Genomic DNA, 23,734 nt, shown 5'->3' with positions numbered 1-23,734 from the left:
TCCCACTCATGCCCACACCCACTTGCTGTTACCATAGGGTACTACTAACGCTGCCTGTTACAGTGGTACAGTCACTCAAAACATAGAGTGGGACAACCAATGAATGATTGGGAATATTGTCTTGATGTAGGACAATAATCAGTCCAACACTCGGTCCAGAGCATGCCAGCTACATTCATCCAAGACCACATGAAGCAAATCACTCTGGGAATCTGTTACTTGCCCATGACAAATGACAAATAGATGCAGTCAGATCACATTTGAGCCTACCTACATATTTTATCTTTATTAATGTAAACTTATACATGATTAGGAGGGAACTGTTGCACATGCATGAGTTTCATGGATAAACCAACACCATAAACTGGAATGGTTAGAAAGATTCCAAGTTTGATTTTAGCCTGGGTCCTTTGCTGCATGTCATCCCATCTCTCTTTCCTCTTCCTGTCTATCTCTCTAGCTGTCGGTGTCCAATAAAGCAGAAAATGCCCAAAATATCTTGGTTGGTTCACAACTTGCTGATTGTCTGACTTGTTGTTTTTGCCTTGTTGTTTTTGGATGGATTTTGTGGTTAATACTGATAGAGAAGCATAGAGAGATGAAGTATGGAATTGTTCTATATACTGGTTGGCTCAAAACAGTTTTCGAGAGGGATGTAGACTCAGTAATGAAGCGCTGTATGCTTGCATGTACTGCTTTTGGGACAGGGAGTCTGACTAGCAGAATGTTAGCAGAAATTACAGCTCACTGACTGGACAACCAGGCCTCCTGTGTGGTATGTGTGTGTGCCTTTGCATGCTCTTGCACAGACTTGATGTGCAATCTGTCGTGTCAAACCGTGTCAGATGTATAACACAAACCCCCCACCTCTGAAACTCCTTGTCAGTCAGGTGGATGCAGTAGTTGTCCAGGATGCGGCGGAACTCGTGCTGCTGGATGTGTCCTTCTCGGTTGTAGTCAAACAGCCGGAACACTCTGATCACGGTCCTCAGGTTGCCTCCAATCTGCAAGGTTCACATACAGTGATTGACAGCAACAGCAACAGTACACCTCGGCAGCGCCTGTGAACTCCTGAACCCGAATGACTAAGGCTCGGCTCACTGGGGCTTTCATCTCTGTGAACATGGTTATTGACACGGCTGCCTTGATCTCTGGAAGCCCTAGCCTATTCCCCAAAGTGCTGACAACTGATGAGGTGGGAGAGAGCAAAGATGCAAAGATCTCTGCTAGACACATGAAATAGAGAGAAGAAGAGGAGGAGGGAGGACTGAGAGGGATTATGGATCGCTAAAGCACACACACACAGGTTTATGGTTTAGATGGATATGCTTCTGTGTTTCATGATGGAACCTTGGAGGTGTACTTACAGGTGATCTGATCTCATCAGAAGCTGCAAATTGATATTTTCATTTGCAAATCTTAAAATAAAAAGCTATTCTGAGAGTTTGAAGAATTTCTTTACACACCATTTTAGTATTTTATCTGTGCTGGTGAAAATAGATTACAAAAGTGTGTCATTATCAAATTTAACTTGACAGCTCATTAATTTCTGGGCTAATTAGAATTTTGTGTAGGAGTGTAAAAACAAGGTCATGTGACACTACAAATTCCATTATAACCAGTGTAAATGGAACTCAGGTATGTCAACTTCATATTAATGGCTTTTGATTATACTCAGAGTGCCCTGGAGTAGGTAAGTTTTCCATGTTTGCCAGCAGAATGAAGCCTGATACAGGACACGAGGCAGGAGTACATGGACGGGGTCACAGATTTTACATACTTTTTCTTTCTTTCTTTCCACCTCTGAACCCAACTTGCTTGACGAGCAGGTTTGCACGACGCCTTGCCGAGATTTGGAAGGTGTGCGCTGCTCTACTTCCTATGATGACACAAGACTGTCCCCCAAGAAAAACGACGGCATCAGCTGTTGTCAGGTGAAGTGCTCCAAAATGGCACTTGTTTACGTTCACAGACAGATAATGTCCATAAGACACCAAATCACATATACCCACCCTACACTCGCCACACTACCACCTACACTGTAAAAAAAAAAAAAAAAAAAGGTTTTACTGCAAAAACTGTGGTTGCCAGAATTTTACTGTAATAAAAACATTACTTTTTATAATATTGAAAGGATGTTAGTACTGTTGATTTTTACGGTTTAGGTTGGTGTTTTATTCCATATTTTACCGTATGAATACTTGACTTTTTTGACATGAAAATAGCACATGAATGCCGTATAAAATGAAGGTTTTGCCATAAAATCTAACTGTGTTTTACTGTACAATTACTATAACAGTCTCTAATAGAAAATACTACATTCTGTATAAATTCCCTTAAATGCTGTAGAAATAATTATTTGCCATGAAATATGACTGTGTTTTATACAGTAAGAACAACAGTCATATTTAGTGGCATATTTTGCAGTCTTTTACTGTCATGGTTTGGCAGTTTTTCACTGTGTCTACAGACATTTTTTTACAGTGTACAGTGGTATTGAAGGTTTCCATTGAATGAAAATCAAGAACTTCACCACCATCCAAAATGTATATGATTCCTTGGGAAATTGAGCTGCATTTAATAATGTGCAATACTGTATCTCTTTACGGGCAACCCAATATATCAATCTTACTAACATATGAAGTAGTCTAGGATCAGAGCTGCAGGGCACTGAGAAGCTACAGGCACAAAGAGATTTGATATACGTGTACACACTAACATTCTGGAAAGCTGGATGATGAAGGTTTGGATCAGGTTAACATTGTTAGAGCTCAGTTTCAGTCATTCAGTCAGTCGCTGCCCGAGCCAAGTCCGACCCGTCCCGCCTTCCAATGTCTCCGCCATGCACCAGCTCGCTCTGTAGCTCCGGGGCGCCACACTAACCACGGAGGAACAAGAGCACAGATACTAAATATACCCCCAATGACTCTTGGGTAATCAGAGTCTTCTGTCGCCCAGAGAAGTCTCCGTCTAATTGCACTCTGATTAGACGAGCTGCCAAGTGTCTCAGTGAAAGGCGTGGAGGGAGCTTCCCTCATGTGCTGTTACACTGACGTTGTCGCTGTGAAGACACAAAATAGAGCAGATGGAATAAAGTCAAGCACAAATATACGAGTTTCTGACCTCTGAAATGTTATTTCCTGCAATGCACCAGACTAGGTTGTGTTTTTAGAATTCTCGATTTCTTTAGCTGTTTTCTGAGTCACAGGGGAGATGACGCTTTTTGTTTTTTGGTGCAGCAGTAAAACTTTAAAAAATCTCCATTTTTTGTAATCTAACAACTTTAGCTACTGTGCCAGCTTCCTTACAAGCATAACAATTAGCCCTGCATTTACACCACCTTTCATTCTGCCAGAGTCAGGGGAAAGGGAAGAGACGCTGCACAGCAGCCCGTGCGTTTAAAAAAAGATCAAATGAAAGTGAATTTATTAAAGACAGATATAAATATGATACCCCCACCACCCCCCCCACCCCCACCCCCACTCCTGCTCTCCTTCCCTCCCGCTCCAACTTAGAGGATTCTGTGCTAATTAGAAATGTGTTAAAATCACAAAGGAGGGAGAGAGGAGATCATACGGTATTAATGAACAGAGACAGAGGGATATCATCCAATCTCCATCTCTATCTCCATCCCATCTCTCCCTCTGCACACACACGCTCCCCCTCTCCTTTTATCTGCCTTTGTTTCCTCCGCTCCTCAATTCCCTCACAAACTTTGTTTCCCTTTCTTTCTTCCCCTTTTGTCTTTCAGCCTGTGCCTCTCTCTGCCTTTTTTATCCCACAAATTCCTTGATTATTTAGTTTTTATCTCCAATTTCCCCCCTTTCTTCTCTCTCTCCCCCCCTAACCCCTCCCTCCACTCCCCCATCCTTCAGCAGTGCCAGCGCTCCATTAGGCAGCTGTGTTCTGGTTGGCGTGGTTGGAGGCCTGGCGCTGTGCCGCGCTCGGAGTGTCTCAGCAGCCCTCGCCCATCCGTCTGCCCACCCAGCCCCTTGGTCCTTAATTAATGAAAGCTCTGTTGTTTTTGTTTACCGGCCTGTTATATGCTAATCCAGCGAGCCCTGCGTGTGCGTGCCCGTCCTTCCTCGATGTCTGTGTGTTACCCTCTCAGCTGATTAGTATGATCTCAATAGCCATGACCCAAAGTTAGCTCTGGTAGCCGTCTGATCACTGTGTATTCTCTCAACCTTCCTTTGGCTCTCATATGTTTAAAGGGTGAGTTCACCCAAATATCAAGAACAATAAAAAGCATATTTCAAAAAGCATATCTCTACTGGTATCTAGCCACTTCGATTCTGAGATACACTGTAAAAAAGATTATCTGGAAATGAACAACTAAACTGTTATTTTAATTATTCAATTCATAACAAATTAGTTAAATTAGACAAGTTTTAGACAAAGTTAGATTTGATGTCTGTATAACAGTGTCTTTCCGCAGAACTAATATCGTCCTTTTATTGAAGGTTTGATCCTAATAATTCAGGTACAATATGTAAAACAGTTTCTCAAAACTCTGTTTGAAAATGTTCAGTAAATTTACAGTTTTTGACATTTATTTGAATTCTGATATTTTACTTTAATTTTACAGTTTTTGTCATTTAACATTTTCACATTTGATATTTATAAAATGCGGTGGCATCCATTGAAAATTATTCACAGTGAGGTTTATCCAGAATGTTTCATTGCAGTTCAAAAGTTACTTTTGTAAAGGTATAGAGTCACAAAGTTATTTCAGGTGTCCCAGGCTCTACAAGGGACATGACAAAATATGTTTTTGTAATTCAGATGAAACAACCCTTTAATATCACTCCAGGGCTAGTAGCTCACCTGCAGCAGCCTGGGTTCAGTGTCACATCATCCTCACTCTCCCCAGTTTTCTGTCTATCTTCAGCTGTCACTTTCCAAATGAAGACATAAAAAGTCTTTTTTGAAAGACATTTTTTTTAAAAGACAGTTGTTTCAACACTGAAGCTGACAGATGTGTCCAGAAACTTTCCCTCAGAATTTTATTTTGGCAGGCCAAAGAGAAGACTCTGAAATAGTATGTAAATCACAAGTGAATCAGTCTAAAGCAGTACAGACTGAAGTTGGGTGAATGAAACAACATGAGTTTATGTGACACGATCTTTAAACTGGTTTGTTTAATCCAGCTGACCTGTTTAAACACAGCGAAATATCTTCAGTGATTTGTTAAGCATGAAACCTTCTCAGCTGGGTTTAATTAGAGTGGTGATTAATGGCTAATGTGATGTGCTCGCACCTCCAGCCTCCCACCTTACCCGCATGGTTGAATTTAGCAAATACCGTTTGACTTGGCACTGGGAACAGGAGGTAAAACAGGTCAAAATTTGTCATTTACACAACTCTTTTTTTCTTCTGCTGCAAGAGACAAAATGATGAAATCAAGCAAATAAAACTCTAATGAAAAAGAAATCTGCATCATGACATGATGTTATGATAAATATGTAGGTATAGCACTAATCCTCATGTCAACGCTGTCTCTGACTTTATTCTGTGTCACAGATGAAGCAGCATTTCCATATTTTTCCGTCAAACCGTGACGACTTGTAAACAGTGTGTAACAACAAGCCTTTAAAAGACACTCGACTCTCCGCTCTCTGTCAGCCAGATCTCCTCTGTGTTTGCTCTAACCTTTCCTGTCACTATGAATTATGGGAAGGAGACGAGCAGAGGGATAGGACGGCTCTCTGAAGAGGAGGGATGAATGAGGGAGATGAGGAGAAAGGAAGAGAGTTGGAGGGGAATGAAGGGAGACAGTCAGCTTACAAATAGGAGAGGAGGAGAAACCCGCTAAGTGACAGAGGGAGCGTGACGAGAGGAGAAAAGAGAGAAATGCAAGAGATCAGATAGCGATCAGAAGAGAGCGCAAAGATGAACTTTCTTTTGTCTGTCAATTAGAGGGCTAATTACTCTCTGGTTGGGCTCCAGAGTGCCAGAGACAGGCGGCATTAAAGTGGAGCTCAGAGGGATAATAAGGGGCTCGGGGACCATTCTGCTGCCGTTGCTCCCTATCCAAACATTAGTATTACAAAGGCACTACATAACCTAAACAACATGGAGGGTCTACAAGAGGGCTTCTAGAAATACTCAGGCTGTGGCTCCTGAAATAGATGCAGATTAGACCACAGACCTCCATTTGATGAAGATTTACTCCTGGGAATCCCCATATGGGAATCTTCCTGCTGTTCTGCTGGTTTAAGGAGCTGCTCATAAGAGAGAGAGGGCAGTTTCCACAGATTCTTCACTGATAATATGGATTGAACATCAGGACAGATAATCAGGCCTCCATACCAGTTTACCACACTTCTATAGGATATATTTTGCTCATGAAGCTCCTAGATTTGTCATTGGAAGCACCCATTTTACAGGATTTATCAATGAACTAAAGCATTGTTATTATAGGGAATGTTAGCTGTGAATACACTATACATATACAGTACATACATGTTTATAAAATACGTTGTTGGTCCACGACTTCTGGAATGACACATTTTCTGATCTGATGCTTCTGTCGGATTATAGGATTAGGGAAAGATGGTTAGAGTTACTACTTTATTTTGTGGACCTTCATGGTACCACAATGGTTAAGGTCATGGGACGCTTTTGGTCATACTTTTAAAAACAATGTTGAAAGTTGGTTGGAATCATTTTGTTGACTCATTCATACTGACCTCCTCCTACTTTGTCACTATAAAGCAACTTTACCTGACTTCCTTCTTTGCTTCTGTCATGATCACTACAAATGCCAAAGACTTTGTCACTGAACTTGAACCAATCCCCCAGGAAGAGCAGCTGAAAAACTGTAAATACTTGGAAAGACTAGAGGAGCCGCACGGTTAAATTCAATTAATCTCCATTCAAGTTAGCAGTGGGCTAAACAGGAAGTTAGCAGCTCAGCTGGCAGAAGTCTCTAGCTCTCTATGGGCCCCACAATGTGAAGGCATATGTGGAAGATAAGGAGGTAATTTTATGCCCGGAAATTTAACTTTTGGCTTTGTGCGCCACTGAGCAGCTTTCATAACTATGTCATCCACTTCTCTTTACACGTCCATGACATGAACAGATGTCGTTGTGGAGCACTTCCTGAAACGACTGACGCTGGCATTATTTCCTGGACAGTCTCCTTGGATTACATGCTCAGAAGCTCAGGCACCCATGAGTAATCGTGAGCACCCATGGGGAAAAACATACAATGATCAAACCACATCAGGAGAAATGTAATGCTGTCCAATTAAGATAAATAGAGGACTGGACACTGTGTCAAAGTTAGATTTATCCGCATGTTACACCTGTGTTCTTACCTATATTTAAATCTCTTGGTTGTAGTCTAACAATCTCTTGAATATGACCCCTCAGCAGTTTCATAGAATATGTGAACCAGCTGTCAGACCTAATTGGCTCTTGGGAATGCACATCAAACAACTTTCAAACTGAGGCCGTTGCAAAATGAGTTAATCAGTGTAAAACACCCGGCAGGCAGGTAGAAGATGTGACCACTCTCAGCAACACCAGTCAATAGACGACTTATGTATTTCACACAATGACAGATTCAGACAGATTACTTACAACTTCCCAAATTGGTATTAAAATGACAGAAGTAACAGAGTCATCCATCAGAGAACAGACAGGAGTTTAGTTTAGCTTTTTTAATGTTTTAACACGTTTCTGCTCCTGAATGACTCTTTTAGTTAAACAAAGAAATCACACCTGTCTAAAAATTGTTGGTCTGTTCCAAAATGTTCCACTTTTCCAAGCTTTATCAAAATCCAGTGCTCATTTAGATGCATCTATCAAAAACACCTGGGGCCTCATGTACGAATACTTGCGTGGATTTTCACGTGAAACTTGGCGTACGCCAAAACCCAGAAACTGTCGTACGCACAAAAAAATTCAGATGCATCAAAGTGTGCGTGCGCATGGATCCAAGTTTCTTTTGTACATCCCAGTTAACGTGGAATTGAGCGCACATGCAACTCCTCCCTGTCCACGCCTCCATTTACATATGCAAATCTATTTAAATAGGCCCTGGACCTGAGATTCACCTCTTTGTCCGATCAGATAACGCGACGAACAAAGGAAAGAAAATGAATTTTACAGAGTCTAAGCTAAAGATTCTAGTGAATGAAGTGGAGATTCTGTTTGGTTCCCTGTCAACAGGGATAAATATGACCAAAAAACGACGTGAGTGGCAGCGTGTGTGTGAGGCTGTAAATGCGTGGGATCCACAGCGCACACACAGGTGTGGACAGGTGTGGCGCCGCGGCTGACATTTTACACCGCTTTTACTGACAAGAAAACTGAACACAGGGGACAATCAGGGCTTGTTAGAAGCTCTCAGCTCTAATTTCACCAGCAGAAAATAAAGAAAACCAAAAAAATGATATTTGAATGCCAATGCCCAAATGTGCATTGGCACACTGGCACGGCTTCTGGTTAGGTTAAGAGTTTATTCTTTATTGTCCCGTATGTACGGAAATTAACCACGATTAAAAATAATCTTATTACCAGACCACCCCCGAAGCCACCCAGCGCACCGTGCCGGCCTCCGCCTGTTCCCAACCATGCTGTTAGTCATAATGAGTTGAGCCGTGCGTTGAACCGGCCACCTCGCCGGATGTTAGTTAGCTGCATTTGCGCATCACTGCGCAACTCACTGGCCTTGGTAACCAAATCGGCTTATGAGCCAATTATCTGGTTTGCAATAAATCCTCGCTTTCCTTAAATACTTGCTCACGTGATTGCACCATTTGCAAGGCCCTCTAACAACGCTAACGCTGCCATTGTTAGTATCATTTTCTTCATCACATTACGCATGCTTTTTATCCACCTATATAATTGCAAACACTGTGGGTGTGTAATTGTTCACAAGTGTGTCTCTGTGTGCACATCAATCTGATGACTACTTGTTTTCACATTATTAACAGTTTCCCAGCTCACCTCTAAGGAACAACAGCTGTAGAAACGTGCGTACGACAGCTATGAGTTGGCGTGGGTCACGCACATTTCTACGATCATTTCACGTCTGATACATGTGAACGTGGAAGCGTGGAAAAGGACGTACGCCACTTTTTTGTGCGTATACGCAAGCTTTGTACATGAGCCCCTGGTGAGCTTCTTCCAAAGGCTTATGGAGGCAGGACTGTTGGCTGGAGCACCTTACTGACAGTCCTCTGCTTCTTGATAATATTTTTTCCAAGTGAGCGGCATCAGTAACCGATGGCTTCCTTTACCAGTGAACTGAAGCGCATTGCCACTGTGAGCCTCGCTGGACTCGACTCGCAACCAGGGATCTTGGCCTGTGCGCATGCGTACATTTAATTCTTAAACGTTGCCCTGGACGCACCGTTCGGCCCGCATGACGTCACTAACGCACACGACAGGTGTAGTATGGCAGACGTTGGCCCGACCGGAAGAGTGGGACGTTTCTCGGTCAATTTTGTTCTTCAAAGTGTTAAAAGCGAGTTTTCTATCAAAGTCACAAAGGCCCTGTTTAGGCAATGACTAAAAGGTAGCCGTCACGCTACAGCTAAGTTCACAGGGGCCTCATGTACGATACTTGCCAACTCACTGGCCTTGGTAACCCAAATCGGCTTATGAGCCAATTATCGTGGTTTGCAGGAGGTGGTAACCAATCTTGCGTTCTGTAAATACCTGATTTAGATTTAGCATTTAGATTTAGATTTAGCATTTAGATTTTACATTTAACATTTGGATTTAAATATTTAAAATATCTCTAAGTTCACAAATATTGTTCTAAATGTGCAAAAAAGTGACTCTCAAAAATTCAAACCAGTTTTTTAAACATTGTTTTTAGCTAAATGTGACAAAATGTTGCTGTTATTTTCAGAGCGAGACGCTTTACAAACGGCACCCCATAACGCTGGTTTACATGCGGGACAATTAAACGAATGAACTATTTACTCACCCAGAAGCCACCCATAGCGCACCGTGCCGGCCTCCAGCCTGTTCCCGACCATGCTGTTAGTCATAATGAATGAGTCGTGAGTTGAACCAGGCCACCTTGCCGCGATGTTAGTTAACTGCATTTGCGCATCACTGCGCAACTCACTGGCCTTGGTAACCGAAATCGGCTTATGAGCCAATTATCGTGGGTGTGTTAATTGTTCATAAGTGTGTCTCTGATGTGCACATCAATCTGATGACTACTTGTTTTCACATTATTAACAGTTTCCCAGCGTCACCTCTAAGTGTCGCCAAAGGAACAACAGCTGTAGAAACGTGTGTACTACAGCTATGAAGTTGGCGTGGATCACGCACATTTCTACGATCATTTCACGTCTGATACATGTGAACGTGGAAAAGGACGTACGCCACTTTTTTGTGCGTATACGCAAGCTTTGTATAGGCCCCTGGTGAGCTTCTTCCAAAGGCTTATGGAGGCAGAGGACTGTTGGCTGGAGCACTTTACTGACAGTCCTCTGCTTCTTGATAATATTTTTTTCCAAGGTGACCGGCATCAGTACCCGATGGCTTCCTTTAGCAGTGAACTGAACCCTGGAAGTGAAGTGCATGTCACTGTGAGCCTCGCTGGACTCGAACTCGCAACCAGCGGATCTTACATGCGTACATTTAATTCTTAAACGTTGCCCTGGACGCCATCCGTTCGGCCACCGAGGCGCATGACGTCACTAAGCGCACACGACAGGTAGTATGGCAGACGTTGGCCCGACCGGAAGAGTGGGACGTTTCTCGGTCAATTTTGTTCTTCAAAGTGTTAAAAGCGAGTTTTCTATCAAAGTCACAAAAGGCCCTGGTTTTCTATCAAAGTCACAAAAGGCCCTGTTATAGGCAATGACTAAAATGTAGCAGTCACAGCTACAGCTAAGTTCACAGGGGCCTCATGTATGAATACTTGCACAACTCACTGGCCTTGGTAACCCAAATCGCCTTATGAGCCAATTATCGTGGTTTGCAAGTGAATCCTCGCTTTCCTTAAATACTCGCTCACGTCGGATTGCACCATTTGCAAGGCCCTCTAACAACGCTAACGCTGCCATTGTTAGTATCATTTTCTTCATCACATTACGCATGCTTTTATATCCACCTATATAATTGCAAACACGTGGGTGTGTTAATTGTTCACAAGTGTGTCTCTGATGTGCACATCACTCTGATGACTACTTGTTTTCACATTATTAACAGTTTCCCAGCGTCACCTCTAAGTGTCGCCAAAGGAACAATAGCTGTAGAAACCTGCGTACGACAGCTATGAAGTTGGCGTGGGGCACGCACATTTCTACGATTGTTTCACGTTTGATACATTTCAACGTGAGCGTGGGAAAGGACGTACACCACTTTTTTGTGCGTACGCATACTTTGTACATGAGGCCCCTGGACATAGATACAACAGATCACCTATTCTCTGAAAAAGGTGACTTTTACGTGACAGAGGGCCTCCTGTATTGTTTAAAATTAGGTGATTAGACTTTACTGCCAGACGGCAGAAAGATTACAGGAAATGTGGGAGAAAGATAATAGAGAGAGAGGAGGGAACAAACATACCTGGCTTAACTGTAACAAGTTGAGTTTCTTGGTCTTTATTGTTCTTATGCCTTATAAGGTACTGGGGCTAGACGTGATATACAGTCATCTAATTTTGCTATTTTCATTTACCTTTTTGTATCTATGCCTACATTTGAACTCTGACAGTATAAAGAATCAGCAGTGTATGTGTGATGTCACCCACAGGTTTCTGAAGAGCCATTGTAAAGCTCAGTAAGGTGGTTCTGGCTGCTCCTTCTCCTTTCACCTCCCAGCTAATCTAAAAAGACGTGACATTTAACATGTCGGCTCACAGACATGTTCAAGTTCATTAAGTTGATTTATCACAAAAACAATGCTTATGTGTAAAACATAATTCAAAGAATGCAAGACCATGATCACATTGTTTTTATTCACAAAATACTTTTATGAATCGGGCGACAGATGAGCGAAGTCTGACCAGTATGTCTCAGGATGCTTCTTAAGTTATTCATGATGAATGTATAGACATTGCGCTGTGTCCTGTCAGATTTAACTATGCACCAAGAGAACATAAGTAATGAACAAAACCCAGAGAGGAGGAGGCACAGATGGAGTTAATAAACAGTTGAGACACATCCTTCGTTCCCTTGGATGGCTACTTCAGTCAAAGCGTGTGTGTGTGTGTGTGTGTGTGTGTGTGTGTGTGTGTGTGTATATCTATGTGTGTGTGTTTGTTGGGGGGGGTTGCAGTGATCTTAATTGAATATTGATAAGTGAGGCTAGCAAACGGGGTAAACAGCTGTGACTGGTACTTCATCATATGTGTGTGTGTGCATCACTCATTATCAGGCCCAGCTGGTCCTCCAAGACGAGTCATCAGACAGTGACCGCTCACACACACACACACACACACACACACACTTACTCACATAAAGTCCTACACGCTCACACCTATTACAGTAATTGACAAACAGTTTTGACAGAGATCAAAGTCACCAAAACTGTGTGCAGTGCAGAGTGGGTTTCCCTGGCGGCTTCGCTGTTTGTTCAGTAATCTGGCCTCAGAATAAAACAGAGCCACTTTTTGTCCCACAAAGGGGTCGCTACCTGGATAGACCAACATCTTTATCCAGTTGCCATGACAACAAAATTGTTCGAAGTCAGATGCAGAGCGTTTATAGAGATAGATCTAAAAATGACTGGTATTTGTTTGGGTGGAAGGAATTAGTGCATGTGGAGGCTTTATGGTTGCATCACAAGTCTCCTAGCAACCACAGTTGGTACCATGTGATAGAGGCACATTGGAGAATTGGCTGTGCATGAATAAAGCTAAATATATTGATGGAAGAAAGACACAACAGCCATCGACAGCAGTCCTCCTGCCTTACTTTAGTAGTTTGTGTGACTGGACTTCTGCTGATAAACATTTTACATTTGGGGCATTATATCATTCACTCAGTAACAATTCATCCATCCATCTATTATCTATAAGCACTTATCCTCATCGAGGTCATGGTGGGCCTGGAGCCTCTCCCAGTGGACTTAGGGCAAGAGGCAGGGTACCCCTTGGACAAGTCACCAGTTTATCACAGGGCTCATAGAGACAAACAACCATTCACACTTACATCCACACCTACGAACAATTTCACCGGCAGCACAGCACACCCGGCAGATGGTCACACCCAGGCAGGTGTCTCTCATACACGTGCCACACACGTAAACTCAGATCTGACTACACAATTTCCTGTCATAGTGACAAGCTGCTGTTGCAACCCTAAAAAAACCCTAACGTGATCATCTATAGTATACAATGTAAAATCACGTTACTGTGCATGAAGTCACCTAACGTTACTGTAATCACTGTAGTATTTTCAGGTCTCAATTAGTTTGACCCTTCACAATCCACTTCTTCTTAATCACTTTGTTTTTTGGAAACTGGAATAAAGTACCTTTTTACCATGGAAGATGATAAGTACAGTCTCGTTTTAGGACCGCCCAAAAAATTCTGGAAAACTGGTGAAAAACAGTTTAAACCTCTAACTCCACACTTCAGTAATTTATGGTTCAAACAAATGACAGATTAACCGTTTCATCATTCCAGAATAAACAAAATGCACAGGACACTGACAAGAGCTCAGCTTTTTCTTGAAGTGACCTACATTTTCATTTTGTTGCCATAATGAAGGGGGCAGATGGTGGATACTTATATGCTCCTAGTGGTGTAACTCAACATACTGGATAATTCTGACGCCCTCTACAGAAAAGAACAGAGCAAAATGTTCTTTCTATAAAGGTTTAAATCCTTCAATGTGTTCACTGGGCTGCTACGGATGTTCTACTAGTCTGTAGTGACCAGTGTCCTCATGTGGCATCATCACTTGTGGTGCTAACAAACTGGCCAAGCTGGTGAGGTCACAGCCGTGATGCTGTGTTGGTCCATTCTTCACACTGCTATATATCCACCAGGGGAACAAATAGAACAGCCAAATATTCTCCACAGAGCAGAGCAGAGAGACACTTTTGAGATGCATTTGGTGAAATAACAAGCATCGTCTAGAATGGGCACAGTCAGCTCCAGCAGCTGTACACAGTGGACTTTAGGGGTTTGGAAGCTCCTTCATGCTATCAGTCAGTCATCAAACTCCACAAAACTACAGCACCCATTACCTCCTACCTCCACTGACTGAGACTATATACACCAATCATATTTAAACCGTCACAGACATTGCACACATACATATACACAGATTTATTCTATTTTATTTATTCTATATATTATTCCTATTCAACCTTATTGCACTTTATTGTATTTTATTTTCTTTCTTTTTGAACATTCCCTTGTGCTTCTGTGACAAATTGAGGTTCCCGTTCAGGGAATAAATAAAAGTACATCTTATCTTATTTTATCTTTCTTTTATCTCCTGTCATCTCTCCACTATCACTATCTAAAATTGTCCAATGGAAGAAAAAAAAAAAAAATTCAAAAGCAGTCCGGACCTGATTTACCAGATGAGAACAGGAGCTGCGTTCAGAAGACACCACAGTCTGTGTGGTGGGGACATTCAGCTTCAGGTAGTAGCAACGATGAAATTACACAATCCCAATATTTAGATACTTACAAGCTCAAGTGTCAACAACAACAAACAAACAAACTCTGAAGGTCATAACTAAGGATTCCATGATCTATGAGCTATCCAACACTGGCCAAACCAAAAGATGCCTGTGAACAAGACCTCCATGTGATCACTGTTATTGATCGCATTCACTCGTCTGTTTGCCACGGTTTAGAGTGACTCATCGTCAAGAGAAAAACTGGCTAAAATATATTCGAGTTCCCCCGATGTCAACAGTCAGCAGCGACTGCTCATGCTCTTTAAACAATGTCTGGACCTCAGTGTTTGAAGTGTTCTCATAAAAAAACAATGAACAGCAAAAGCATTCATGGCAAGAGCAGAGCATTACTTCATGTTAGTCGACTGTTGTTTAGATATAATTTGTTTTGTTGCTAGTTTAACGATGAAAAACTGCCACCTGGTGGTCAAGATGCAACCCTCCGCCCCCTTCACGAGTGGATCTGGGGTTGTTGTATCAGCCATTATGTTACGGACATGTTATTACTGAATGTTAAATGAGCCACAGCTTGTCCAGCTGATTAGTTTGTTTGTGTATGTCATGGATCAAAGTATTTGAGAGGGTGATTCATGTTTGAGCATTGCTGTGGCTCCATCGTGAAGCAGCCTTTTTATTAGCTGCAGGAAACTCTTGAGTTGTGCAGCCAAATCGACAGACTGACAGAAGGACGGAGCTACTGAATACTTAAGTTGGTTCAGACAGAGTAACACATTACCGAAAGGTTATAATCATGCGCATGTTAGCTGACGCACTGAAAACCAAACACATTCTTACTCTTAACTCATTTAAATTCTGCCACTTGTTTGGTCCACCCATGCAAAATGTGCAGCTTTAAAATGTGACACTGTAGGTAACCTTCTAGTCAATGTTGACTGAACAGTGATCTCCTGGGTGAGACTCTTGTGTTTGTTTGACCCACCCCTCCTCACCTCGTCCAGGGGTGGATTTCTCACTATGTCACTTGGCTTTGACTTTGAAACCATTCATTTATATGAGTGTGTCCAGACATGACACTCAAGGCCCACCTACAGTATCATATTTTAAAGTGTAGACCCAGTGACCAAGCAGCAACATTTGATGACAGTAAGTACGTGTTTGGTATTGGTGTTCGACAAGTTTGGTTTGAGAATGAGCTGGTGAAAACGTGTCCAGGATCTGAATCAGAAGTGATGAGAAGACGACAAAGGGAATAAGTTGTTCTGGATTTTAGAATAGCAGTCAAACAACTGGGCTTGATACTGTAAGGTCTTAGGGTTAGTAATAAACAACAAGTTGTGGAAACTCTGGTACCAGCTTGAATTTTTGACTATTGTCTTTATCTACACTGTTAAAGATAATGCTACCTCAAACAAGAAACACAGACCCAAACTGTTACACCTGACAGAACCTTGTTACAGTATCCCAACCAAGTCATTTGATTGGACCAGAGACATTCACATTAGGTGCTGGTAAACTACAACAGCACTGGGACATCTAACTACATGTCTCACTCTGCTTTACACGTGTCCTAATAAACATTACAATAACGTTACATTAATGGTCATCATCTACCATTATCTATCTTGCACCACAAATATGAACACGTCTACAGGCTGTTTAGAAACACACACACACACAAACTAACTAACAGCAGTAAACACCAGAAAACCTTATCATACTTTAAGGGTTACCTAGTGTTTCTGTAGCGTTGACAAAACATTCCAAAATAACCATATTAGCAGTCTGGAGAAAATATGACACCAAACTCCCTTAAAGAAATATGACATTAGAACAATTCCTTACGTGTCCGTAAAAACACAACTCTACAAACACGAGATAAAGAACGTCATATGTCCACATTCTGACTGTCATTTCAGCATCAATATAATCCATAAAGATAAAATCTGCATAACTCTGTACAAACTTTAAGTTTTGACACCTCAACATTTGTGGAATGGAATGGCAATATAGTTACCTTACTCATTATTGTTCAGATTTTCTTGGTGGTACTATAGTGCTATAGTATGACATTACAGGTGGTTCTATTTAGTTCACAGTTATACTACAGTTACTGTATTAAATCACTACAGAATCTGATCTAACCCAGTAGAAACAATAATAATGTCTCATTTCTACAAGTGATAATTGTTAATCTAAGAAATCAAACATGTTTCTGCTTAAGGGTGACATTGTTTGTGGTGGTTTGTCTCCAGGTTGGCCAGTCTGAGTCAAAAGTCTGTGTTTTTATTCCCTCTACAGCCCTCCATATCTGGAACAAAACTCTCACCAGGGTTTAAAGGATTTCTGTTGCCTTTTAATGAATTCACTTTGGGACTATTTGTTCATATTTTTGAGTGAACTGCAACTGCACTCATTTCATGTTTTATTCCATTTGATCATATTTCTACCTTTTACTTATTCCTTTCATATCTTGTCCCTTTGTGTCTTATAAAGCATTTTGACTTTGTATTGGCACTATACAAATAAGACATGCCGTTTCCATGACTATATAGAACAAAAAAAGACCTCATACCTCGACAAGGTTGATGTGTTTCACAGTGTGGGTTAAAAGTCAAACACTTTGGACGTATGTCTGGACGTTACCAAAAAAAACATATGCACCAAAACAAAGAGGAGGACATGGATTTAAAATAAATGTGTATTGTTTGGACTGAAGGATGTGGGCTGTGAGATGTTTTTCCTGAAAACAGCTAAAACTAAAGCAGTTTAACACACGCACACACACACACACACACACACACACACACACACACACTTGTCTGTGGTGAGGATAAAGACAGTCCTGATAGCCCTCGGGCATTCATGTTTCCACAGAGAGGACAATTTTCTGCAACAACATCAACAGACTCGTTTAATATGTGGAACACAAGCAGCACAAATCCAGAGTCAATTCTGTCACGCTACCTACGTAGAGCATGAATTCTGGCCCCACAAACACATGCTGCTGCCACATAAATCACCCCCTCACACACACACACACACACACACACACACACACTGAAGATGCTGTGTGAGTCATGTTAGTGTTTAGGATTTCATTCATTTGTTTTTTTTGTTTTTTTCAAAGCACTGTCTGCAGAACTGTGACACTGCAGCATTAACGGATGTTAGAACAAGGACAATGTCACATCGTCATTCAGGTGAACACTGCATGAGTGTCACAGAACAAAATGGAGGTTTGCCTCAAAGTTCTGGTTAAAATTCGAGAACACGTTTTTCGATTTTGCACAATTGAAACACAAATTAGACACCTACTTCACTGGTAAGATCTGAAACGTGTAGTGATGCAGTGACACCTTGCAGGGCTAGATGATGAACTACTGTAGTCCAATTCAATCAAATCAAATTTATATAAATCATAACAGAAGTTATCTCATGACACTTTCCATAGAGTAGATGTAGACCGTACACTTTATAATATTATCCACAGAGACCCAAGTCAGCCACCAACTGCTCCACTGATCAGTGGAATAGAAAGAAACAGTTGGCAGGAATGTGTTGAGAGGAGTGTATCGTATGTTTGTCTGCAAACCCTGTGAGTATGTTAGTACAACGGTGCCACACACCTTCTCTTTGAGATGCTTCTGTATGTCAGACAGGGACATGGAGGTGTTCTGTGGAGCACGCCTGAGAGAAGCGCAGACAAACACACAGAGTTAAAGCATGTTCAGCTGCTGCCACCAAACGCCTAAATATGCAAACACAGTGTGGCATTTCTTTGTTTAGAGATGTGTGTGTGTGTGTGTGTGTGTACCTCACACTGCTGCGGCTGCTGCAGACTCTGTGGGCCGTGGGAGCCCGTCCGAAGCTCCTCAGAAACTGCATGTAGTCCACTGTTTCACCACTCCTCACACACACCTGCATCAGCCACAAACACAAAGGAGGAGGAGTAAACAAGCGGAGCCACATATAGAAAAAGAACACAACTGTGAGATTGATGATGATGGAAAGGGAGAGGAGGATGATGGTTGCTCTACACCCAACGCAATCCTGCACTCAAGCCCACTCCAAACTTTTCAAACATCCAACTCTCGGCGTCTGTGCTAATGGCACGTGTAATGGCATCTCTGTGGAGACGGGGGAGAGCGGTGTGGCGATGTGGCTGGCTGGCGTCAGGTGGGTTGAGCAGTAATTTTCAGGACGAGGCTGTTTGGGGAATACACTAGGTGCCGTTCTCTGGAACAGGGCACACCTGGGGAATGCAGCCACATGCTTTTGTTCTGACCTTGTGCTGCTTTGCACACACACACACACACACACACACACACACACACAAACACAAACACACACACACACACTTAAAAGAAAACTGGTAAAGAGTTGGCACATACCTAAACACACAACATCAGAGAACTAGTTTCCGGGGAAAAAAACACACACACAAATACACACACGCATTCAATCAAGAAGACAAATACTTAGCACACACACACATGCACACACACACACAGACACATACAGACACACACACACACACACACGTATACCTATTTTGGTGGCTCATAATCAAAGTAGAGTCCCTGTTGCCCTGCCCTACATCCTTCCATGGTGTAATCCAGTGCAGCAGTCCCCAGCGGAGATCCTAGCATTGAGTCTTATTATAGACACCACACCGTCCAATTATCACCGCTATCAGCAGGAACACACAGCCCCCCACCTCAGGGGAGGAGGTGGGGGGGGGTTCTCCATGCTCTATATACCTGTGACAGCATTGTTACACCTCCAGTTCAATTTGAGGCTGAAGGTGAGACGGAGGTCAGCGGCTGATGGTATGGAGAGAGGACCATAAGACATGTTGAGGTCATTTGTAAATATCACTTTCACTTTATTATTTCTCGTTTTTTTTTAGGAGACTACTCCTCCACCCATAACTCATTCCCATCAAGCCGCTGTTATAAAAACCTGTACATAAACCTTTCATTCTGCGTGTTGCCTTACTTTTCTGATTCAATTTCATTTTAAACGTAACCTTGGCAGAACAGTGGCCACTGTGGCAGCAAGTTGCAATCACAGCATAATGCTAAAGGCTTTTATATTTTTATTAGAAAGTGCCTGTCAACGCTGTGACAAGTCGACACTCACATCAACTTCAAACTGCGATTGGTCAGATGTGTGAATGTGTAAAGTAAGCCAGGTTTAGACTATTTTTTTCACGTGACGACTTCATGCCTTTTTAGACATCCGGCAGACACAGACTAAGATTCATTCCTTTGGAGCTGTGATTCTGATCATCTTATGAATCTAAGTCCAATATTCACTCTCCTTTTAGCTCTGTTTTGGTCCCTACCAATTTTGGCTCCACTAGCTAGTCGCTAACCTTCCTTCTTTCTGTCTGCTGTTTGTTGCTCAGCAGGTAGTGAAATAACACTGGTGAGAGCTGTGAGAGTGAACCAAAACAGTAAAGTTGTCAGCTGTAAAATAAATAAATAAATAAATAAATAAAACAATTGGCTGAAAGAAGCTAAAATGCTGTGAGGATTCTCTGTGGGTTTGTCTCTCTTAGTGACCTTTTTCACATGACACAGTCATGTAATTCACTGTGAATATAAAAATATTGTTTAACGCAGCTTTAAGCATTACGTAAGTGCAGAAGTCAAGAGTTTAATTAACCTGCGGATATAAAGCATGGAACCAGATTGCTTGAAAATAATTAAAACCAGGAAATCCAGTTATAAAATCTATTTAATTACTCCAACCTCCCACATTCTTAACCTGAGATCAAGTTGCAGGATCACATTCAGATTTGTGACTGTCTGACTCTGTCCTGTGTGAGAGGCTTCTGTCATTAACCCACACACACCACAAGAGCACACAAATTAAGCTTTAATTGTAAAGTGTCTCCAGAGAGGAAGGTTGGATGCTGCAACATTTAAGATTAATCAAAATCAATTCTAATCACACTGAATAAACAGAAAAAAAAAGTCATTCATTGAGGGAGGAGACAGAGCTGGAGCTCTCACGATACAGTGGATTTTCTCTGTCTTGTTCTCTGCGTGAGGCTGGCTGTCTGTCACCGGCTTCTTCTTTATCATCAGACCTGTCAGCTGTGATTTTCTTTTTGCTCATTCTCCCCAGCTCAAATTATTCAAGCAACTTCAACAGGCCAGCTACCAGTGCACATTTAATAATTAATCAAAAAAAAAAAAGGATCTCAATCTTAAAATGTGGCATGGGTGAGACCAGATAGATGAATAAATAAGAGAAGAAGAAGAGTGGGGGGAGAAGAGGGTGGTTGTCGTGCTGCTCGTGGCATCTTGCTCCCTCAAGCACAAAGCAACTTCCACATCAGAAATGTCACCAGAACAACAGCTGCTACTGCAGTGATAGTCCTTTAAAGAAAACTTTCCACAACTCTCCAGAAAGCACACACTCACCCACACAGTGTCTTTAATGAAGAAGACAGTGAGTGGGAGGGGTGGGCAAGGGATGGAGGGAAGTGGGGTTGTGTATTGGTGAGGTGTGTGGGGGTGGAAGACACAAAGTGCTGATATTATGGGAGGAAATCTGTGCGGGAAAGACAGGCAGTCAAACTGTCAGGCGTGAGCGCTGAGACGGAACAAAGAGGAACAGTGGAGACGATTACAGTGGCGTAGCGGAGTGACAGAGGCGTCGTGCACACAGATGAAGATGAAGATGAAGGTGTGTGTGTGTGTGTGTTTGGGAAGGGGGGTTATGTGACGTGCACGGTACACAAACACAGACGTGTGCACGCTCGATTGATCAATGCCAGAGAAGATACAAGGCCTCAACACTCTCATTAGGCCTCATGGAAGCAGAGTGACGACTTCCACAACCGATACCAGCCAGAAACATTGCTTTCTACTGCTTCCTATGCTGTCATTTTTCAGTCAACATCTGCAGGGAATGTATGAAGTGTATGAACACAGAACAAACATAGAATAAGTCTGTGAGCTGATCCAGAAGAAAAACTGATGCCACCCATCAAAAACAGAGGTGCAAACAAGTAACGTCTGCTTTAACATCTGCCTCAATCACTTCTCCTCTGACCAGTCTCCACCACATCATTTGTCAATGTCAGCTGACTGGAAGAGATTAAAAAAAAATCTTCTACTGCCATCTTCTGGATGATGCTCCACATAACACAGACAGAACTAAAATCTAATAATACATGATTCAGAGCCAACCTTTCACACATCCAGACCAAGTGCAGATAGCATCGGCTCAAACTGGAGCCCAGAGAACAAATTCCTTATCTGTGTCCAGCTCACAGTGGTAACTGAGCAATGTACTCTACAACTCCTTCCCCACTGCTCATTCATCCAGCTTCTCCAGGAGGAATCCAAATTGGGGTATAGAATCCCTCTCATGCTCTGGGTTGTCTTTGGGATCTCCTCCCAGTTAATATGTCAAAGTCCTGGGAACACTAGAGTCCTCAGCTATCAAGCTCCTCTCCATGGGGATTAGCTCCCAGGTTGAGTTCTGGAGGCAGACACCTTCTCCAGATTTCAGGGTAGACTTAAAAACTTTTCTATGACAAACAAATAGATTTAAATCATGTTGATGTTACATTGACTTGTAATCAGATGAATGGTGTCTCATCTCATAAGTCTGTTCTTTTTCTGACTTTGTTGTTTTTGTACTTTTCCATCTGTCAGGTTCTCCTGGATAGTGGCTACACCTAGATCAGGGATTGTAGTTAGGGTTAGAGTTGACTTGATTGGCATGCTTTTGTAACTCTGACTTTGGTTACTAACACCTCGGCTCTCCTTTCTGTCTTTGTTTGGGTGCAGTATTGTTTTTCTTCGGCTTTAGGTTGAGAAAACAAAAAGGCAGGAAATTAATTTGACATGTTAGACTTTAAGAACACACTGATGTGTTTTGTAAGAAATGTAACAGCAAACACCTTCTTTTCTTTGGAGCACATAGTATTTTTTTTCTGAAAAACACATTTACAATGAAAGGTATACTAGGTAGGTTTAAAGAAAGCAGAAGAAGATGGAGTGAACAAGCCTAACTGGAAGCAGCCACATCACTAAAGTGTTTTTGAGAGACCCTGACCTCTGACCTTCATGTGGACAGAGTGGAAAGTGAACGAGCCCCTCACCTCATTGAGCACAGTGTCGAGTTGGTTCTGGCTGATGCACAGCAGGTTCTCCAGGACTTGCCTGAACTCCTCTGTGTTCACCAGCCCCGTCCCATCAGGGTCCACCGCCATGAAGGCTGACTTGATGTCGGCCAGTCTGCTACAGATCAGAGGCTCCACCTGCTCTAGGGTCATCCTCCGGCCTGGACGGAAAGTCACTGGATGGACAACATATTTACTGTCACTTTAAAGATACTTTAGGAAAATACAGATCGATAGTGTCCCAGGAGGGACAATTGAAAAACATACGACTATATAAAACAATGGACAGGTGGTCATTTACATCCGCATTCTTATCCTTTCCTGTTTCCCCACATTTACCCCAACCTCCATTAGAAGAGAGTCCAACATACTGCGTGTGTTACACTTCTTTGGTTTTGTCAACAGCTGGAGATAGTTATTATGAGTTATTACAGATCAACAGTTGGGACAATGTAGTTATTTTGGCAACATACTGTAAGCTCATATTCTGGATGTGAGAGTAATGCTGAGCCTTCTCTTTATATATTACCATACATTTACTGAAGTACATGAAAGACTTTCATATAATGGATACATGTGCCTAAAATCTAGTTTTCTAATACAGGACTTAACAGAGAGTCTATAAATGTTAGTTTCACTGATGGTTAATAGCAGACAGAAAGTGTTGTTTATGTCAATGTGAAAACAGATCTCTAGGAAGTGATGAATTAATTATTTTTATCTAATTTAATTCATTCATTTGTGAAAGTTTTTTTTAATACTGTCTTATAACTGATAAATAAAACATTAGCTAGTAGTCATTCATCAATAATCATTCATTAATTTAAGTCATTAGTTACAACTCAGAAACTCATCGTTAGAAAGTGGCAGCACATACCGAAAGGCCGGACAGAAGACCCAACAAAAGAAACATTAAATTAAAAGAAAATTAATTAACCATTGATTTTATGAAAAGTTTATTCTCTGTGTACAAAATAACAAAAAGCAGAGGACAGTGAAGGTTTTAAATGT

General features: G+C 41.9%; 1 long non-coding RNA gene across 1 annotated transcript; it reads right to left on the bottom strand.

The window, feature by feature from the left end:
* Positions 1 to 933: 933 nt before the first annotated feature.
* On the bottom strand, positions 934 to 18,470 carry LOC109138156 (uncharacterized). Its single transcript, XR_002041847.1, has 3 exons — positions 18,392 to 18,470; positions 18,204 to 18,264; positions 934 to 1,004 (listed from the first exon to the last, which is right to left on the bottom strand). It is a non-coding gene; the product is annotated as an uncharacterized LOC109138156 (long non-coding RNA).
* Positions 18,471 to 23,734: the final 5,264 nt, after the last annotated feature.

This window comes from Larimichthys crocea, chromosome XX (assembly GCF_000972845.2).
Source record: "Larimichthys crocea isolate SSNF chromosome XX, L_crocea_2.0, whole genome shotgun sequence".
Classification (NCBI taxonomy): Eukaryota; Metazoa; Chordata; class Actinopteri; family Sciaenidae; genus Larimichthys; species Larimichthys crocea.
Note: the sequence above shows the minus strand (reverse complement) of the source record. Positions and strands in the feature narration are given on the sequence as shown.